This window comes from Equus asinus, chromosome 13 (assembly GCF_041296235.1).
Source record: "Equus asinus isolate D_3611 breed Donkey chromosome 13, EquAss-T2T_v2, whole genome shotgun sequence".
Lineage (NCBI taxonomy): Eukaryota > Metazoa > Chordata > Mammalia > Perissodactyla > Equidae > Equus > Equus asinus.
In genome coordinates this window covers 48,068,748-48,075,551 of record NC_091802.1, presented here as the reverse complement: position 1 = coordinate 48,075,551, position 6,804 = coordinate 48,068,748, and positions in this window count along the sequence as shown.

Below are 6,804 nucleotides of genomic sequence, written 5' to 3'. Positions count from 1 at the left end.
CTATTTTGTGTGAAGAGTTTGAAGACAAAAAGTAACAAAGGTGTGATGCAGTAAACAGATTTACGGTTTCTAGAACTCAAAAAATAAGAGTATGAGGGGCTCTAAGAAGGAGGCAAGTAGGTGGAGAAAGTGCTAGTGGGCTCCCACACCAAACTGAAGGCCTTCCTCGCTAGGCTTGGAGGTAACGGAAAATGAAAGCAAGTTGAAATCTGAGGAAAAGCTTGCAAAGGAAACAAAAAATTAAAGTGAAGTAAATAAAGAAGGCACTCAGTAAAAGTCTGAGCAATGGTCAGAGAAAATAGTTAAGAGTACTGTATTATAGACAGACTCTTTATAAATCCTTTATTTGGGTGAGTCTGAGATTGAATTTGTGGCTTTGTAAGAAAGAATTTGATTTCTGAAGAGAAAAATTGGCAGTGGAGGAATAAGGAATCTAAAAGGCAGGGAAAAATACTGATTGGAAAAAGTTTATTCAGAAAGAACAGTGATAATGTATATTATGAAACTAATTATTGAACGTGTGCCTATATATTAATTACTATGTTTTGTATATTTTTTCATATTTGGCATTTCTAGCATGGTCATCTTATTGGCTGTGCACATATCTGACCCAAAGTTCCTGCCTTTGTGAAGTCAACATTCTAATGGGGGAAAGACAGAAGTAAACATGTAAATATGGGTCAGGGGAGATAGTGTTTGGGAGGTGGTCACGGAACGCATCGATCATGAGCTGAGACTTGAGGTAAGTAAGAGAGTCTTGCAGATAGCTAGGGGATGAAGATTCCAGGCAGAGGCAGGAGCAAGAACTCCTAGGTGAGAGCAATCAGGTCATGCCTGGCCTGTTTTAAGGCCAGATGAGTGAGGGCAAGAGTTGTAAGAGATGAGATGTAGGGCAATCTCGCCATTATAAGGACTTGGTTTTTAATCTGAGTCTGATGGGAAGCCAATGGGGGTTTTGGGCAAAGGAGTAGCATGAGCTGACTTACCTAGTAAATAAATCTCTCTGGCTGCTGTGTGGTGACTAGGTTGGCAGAAGCTGGGAGACTAGTTGGGAGGTTATTGCAATAATCTGGGAGGAAAATGATGGTGTCTTGGACTAGGGTGGAGGCAGTAGAAGTGGTAAGATCCTGGATATAATCTGCAGGTAGAGCCAAGCTAGGATTTCCTGTTGGATGCGAAGGGAGAAGAGTCAAACATGTCTGCAAGATTTCGGCCACAGTGTCTGGAAGGATGGAGTTGCCATTTACCACAGTGGAGCAGATTAGGGACAAGCAGGTCAGGGAGGAAAGGACAGGAGCCCCGTTTTGGTTATAAGTTTGAGGTGCCTATTGGATATCCAGGTGACGATATTGAGAAGGCAAGTGGACATACAGGTGTCAAATGAAGGGGAGTCATTTGGGCTAGAGATTTGAAGTTAGGTGTCACTAGCATATTGATGGTATCTACAGCCATGAGCCTTACATTACAGAGATGTTTCTGAAATGTGTGTAAAATACCTGTTTATGTATTTTAAAGGCAATGGGAGAACTTGGTGTTTTCAAGTCTGTTGTGAATCATTTTGTAAGGAAAGTCATACTGTATTTTACCTTCTGAGTAGATCTCTAGGTTCTTTGTTAGAATTACTTCATGTCAAGTGCAGTTATATGAGGTAAATAAAGTCATACCTACATCATTGTATTTGTTTACTCTTGCTGCTGTAACAAATAACCACGAACTTAGTGGCTTAAAACAACGGAAATTGATTCTTTCACAATCTGGAGTCCAGAAATGTGAAACTAGTATCACTGGGTGGAAGTCAAGGTATGCTGGGGCCATGCTCCCTCTGGAGGTTCTAGGGGACAATCCATTCATTGCCTCTTCTAGTTTCTGGTGGTTGTGGGCATTCCTTGGCTTGTGGCCTCATGAGTCCAGTGTCTGGCTTCATGGTCACATTGGCTTCTCTTCTGTGTGTGTGTCAAATCTCCCTCTGCCTTTCTCTTAGACAGTTCGGACACTTGTGGTTGTATTTAGGGCCTACCCAAATAATCCAGGATAATTGCTTCCACTCAGATTTCTTAATCACATCTGCAAAGACCCTTTTTCCAATAAAGTAATATTTTCAGATTCCAGGGCTTAGGGCCAGATATCCTTGGGGGCCATTATTCAGCCTAACTAGTATCACCTAGGCAATTTTTAAACTGATGTTTTGGTACTGGCCCCGTGGCCTAGTGGTTAAGTTTACACACTCCACTTCAGCAGCCCAGGGTTTCACCAATTCAGATCCTGGGTGCTGACATGGCACTGCTCGTCAGGCCAGGCTGAGGTGGCGTCCCACGTAGCACAACCAGAGGCACTCACAACTAGAATATACAACTATGTACTGGGGGAGCTTTGGGGAGAAGAAGGAAAAAAAAAAGATGGGCAACAGATGGTAGCTCAGGTGAGAAAATAAATAAACTGATGGTTTTTCTACTTTTTTATTGCGGTAACAGGATTATATAAATTTCAGGTGTACATCGTTACGTATTTCGACTTCTGTGTAGACTACATCATGTTCACTACACAAAGACCAATTACAATCCATCACCACACACGTGTGCCTACTCACCGCTTTCGTCCTCCTCCCTCCCCCCTTACCCTCTGGTAACCACCAATCCAATCTCTGTTTCTCTGTTTGTTTGTTGTTTTTATCTTCTACTGATGAGTGAGATCATATGGTATTTGACTTTCTCCCTCTGACTTATTTCACTTAGCATAATTCCCTCAAGGTCTATCCATGTTGTCACAAATGGCCGGATTTCATCATTTCTTATGGCTGAGTAGTACTCCATTGTGTATATATACCACATCTTCTTTATCCACTCATCCCTTGATGGGCACCTAGGTTGCTTCCAAGTCTTGGCTATTGTGAATAATGCTGCGATGAACATAGGGGTGCATGTATCTTTACTTACTCGTGTTTTCATGATCTTTGGATAAATACCCAGCAGTGGAATAGCTGGATCATATGGTATTTCTATTCCTAATTTTTTGAGGACTCTCCATACTGTTTTCCATAGTGGCTGCACCAGTTTGCACTCCCACCAGCAGTGTACGAGGGTTTCCTTCTTTCCACATCCTCTCCAACACTTGTTGTTTCCTGTCTTGTTAATGATAGCCCTTCTGACTGGAGTGAGGTGATACCTCATTGTAGTTTTGATTTGCATTTCCCTGATAGCTAACGATGTTGAACTTCTTTTCATGTACCTGTTGGCCATCTGTATATCTTCTTTGGAGAAATGTCTGTTCAGATCTTTTACCCATTTTTAAACTGGGTTGTTAGATTTTTTGTTGTTGAGATGTATGAGTTCTTTGTATATTTTGGATATTAACCCCTTATCAGATATATGGTTTGCAAATATCTTCTCCCCATTTAAACTGAGGTTTTGATATGAATGATTACATACTCTTAGTAGCAAACATAATTTCCTCTTTTTCTGTCTGGTAACACTTAAAATGTTCTACAAAAAGTTGAATTACATGGGGCTGGCCCGGTGGCAGAGCGGTTAAGTTTGCACGTTCCACTTCTCGGCGGCCAGGGGTTTGCCGGTTCGGATCCAAGGTGTGGACATGGCACCACTTTGCAAAAGCCATGGTGTGGTAGGAGTCCCACGTATAAAGTAGAAGAAGATGGGCATGGATGTTAGCTCAGGGCCAGTCTTCCTCAGCAAAAAGAGGAGGATTGGCAGTACTTAGCTCAGGGCTAATCTTCCTCAAAACAAAACAAAACAAAAGTTGAATTATATGACATCTCAATGGCACCACATAGCTAAGAAACACTATTTCCAGATCTGTGTGATACTAGGTCACATATGCTTTGGCATTAAAGAATTACAATAAGTTATGGTTGCACAATTGCCTGCTCTTAAAGGACACTCAGGATGAAGAGCAATGTCTTCTTTCATCACTAAAATTTCTCTCCAGTGCAAATAGGTTACATATAGTCTCATAGTTCCTCTCAAAATATTCCAAAGTGTTGCCAATTTCTGTAAAAACAGGTAATGCAATAAAAAGTAAAACTTTGATTACTAGCTTATTAAGAAAAAAGACAAAACTATACCTTTGGCCACAGAACCTCCACGTTTTTTCCTATGTGAAGCAATTTGTACCACATCATTGTCAATTAATTTTTATTTTATGAGCATTTACCACACAGCTACAAGCAATTACACATCAAAGGGATTCTCTGTATTTAATAGAGGCCTGAGAAATGGGTCTACACATCAGAATTGCCTTGGGACTTACTTTGTGTAGTTTTACTGGGAATGAATTTAACTTTACTTAGTACCTAACAACATCAGACATAGGGGTGTTTAACACACACATACCGGAGCCGGCCCCGTGGCCAAGTGGTTAAGTTCCTGCACTCGGTGGCCCAGGGTTTCACAGGTTCGGATCCTGGATGCAGACATGGCACCACTCATCAGGCCATTCTGAGGCGGCATCCCACATGCCACAACTAGAAGGACCCACAACTAGAATCTACAACTATGTAGTGGGGGGCTTTGGGAAGAAGAAGGAGGAGGAAAAAAAATTGGCAACAGATGTTAACTCAGGTGCCAATCTTGAAAAAAACACACACACACACACAAAGGCATACATAGACATAGACTTTGCTGGAATTAAACAATATTTAATAACCAAAAATTAATTGCAAAGGATAACACTTGATTTTCAAAAATCGCCCTTATAAAGGGGGGCATGTCAAAGGACACGGGAACCAATGTGCGAGAGCTACCAATGGTCAAAGCTGGAATAATATGAGCAACAAAATTAACACAGTAGTGAGATATAACTCGAAGTATAGAATAAATATACATGAGTCCACACGATATAAAGAAATAATTGAATGAATAAATAAATGAGGGATAAGGGGCAAGTCTTGCAGAATTCGGTATTATATATGTAGATACTCACCCCTCAAGGAGGTGGGGCTTAATTCTGCTCCCTTGAATGTGGGCTGCACTTAAAGACTCACTTCCGAAGAAGAGCATATGGAAAAAGGAAAATAGTCACTTTACAATGGGAAAACTTGGCAGACATTACCTTAACCAAGTGATCAATGTTAAGGTCAAGCCCTTTATCAAGGGCTACTTTGGTAATATAAAGAGAATATGGGAATGAGAGGGGGACATCTTTCTATCACTGTGATGTAACAGTTTTGTTTTATTCCTTCTCTCCTCAGCCCTAATTTTGACAAGTTGAAAGTCAGTCTCTCCAAAATCGTCTTCTTGGAGTAACTAAACCTTTAGGTAAGATCACTGAATGTCACAGTAATCCTGTGGTTCTCCACTGCAGGAGTTCCCCCTTCCATTCCCACCCCCATATTTGGCATTTGTGTGTGGGAGGGGGTTTGCTACTGATATTTAGTAGGTAGAGACCAGGGATGCTGCTCAGCATCCTACAATGACACCCACAACCAAGAATTGTCTGGCACCAATGTCAATAGTGCCGAGGCTGAGAACCCTGACCTAATAAATGCATACATCTAATAGACCTTTATTGGGTACCTACAATATCCCTCACACCAGGCTACATTTCCTAGATGACACTGATGGGACATGGTCTGTCTCCTCAGGAAGCTTACCATCATGTTGGGGAGTTGGAGAACAGGTGAAACACTTACAGTACAGTATGTGACATTTTATATATAAATGCCACACTGGCATACAAACAAGAACCAAAATGAATAGTCCAGGTACGTGTTCTGGGTTGTCTAGAAAGAGTTATCTAGAATCACTCTGCGTAGGATCTCCTACACAGAGCCCTATCTGTGGGTCCTTGACGAACCCACAGACCTTAAATATAGTGAGTACGAAAGAGGAAATGAGAAGAACCATCAACACCTTCAAGGCTCTTTGGAAGTAGATATTGCTGACTCCGCTGGTTGAAAAGAAACAAAGATACAATTCTCCTTGCCAGACTCCTGCTGACGAGCAAGAAACACTTTTAACAGTGTCTGACCAGTAGATGGCACCTCCTCCCTTCGTGTGAACGAGTTATGAATGAATAAGCTCTCCCTTTGCCCTCCCCTCCCCCAAGCGCTGTTGTAGTGAAAACCAATCCGTCGCTGAGTCCATTCCAAATCTTTTAAATTCATCGTCTTTCCTTCATTTACTGCCTAATTCAGACCTTCCCCATATGTCGCCTATAGTAGTGTAATAATATAACCTCCTGCCTTTGGGTATCCGGCTGTCCTAAACCTATCCGACACATTGCCATCAGAACCACTTTCCAAAAACACGGATTGTCAATGCCCTGCTGAAGAATGGTGTGGTGGGGGATGGAGCGGGGGAGGGATTCTCTGCGAAGGCCATGGCAGGAGCAGAAGAGTCAAGGTAAAGTAGATTTGTCTCATTAGGCTGGAGTAGGGCAGGGGGAGGGTGGCTGGCTACCGTGGGAAAGGTAGTTCAGAGGCTTGGTCCTCTGCCAAGGCATTTTAACTTGCTCAGGAGGCCATGGAGAATCACTAAGAGGTTTTGAAGGTGGCAGGATTAGAACTGTGCTTGAACAAGATTAATGTGACCAGGCATGCGGATGCACTGAGGGAAAAGGGAGAGTTCGGTGGAGAAGTCAGCTTACAAGAGGGGAAATGGAAGCATATATGTGGTGATTTGCAGTTTGGGAAATTCAGAGAGGTTGTTCCTCAACCATAGTATTCACCAGTAAAATACTTAGTTACAGAATCTGTGTCAGGAAACGTCCAGGAAGCCAGGAATATATCCACGTATTCTAAAGTCCCGTGTGCATGCGCACGCATGGCTAGCCAGTACATTTCCTAGCTGC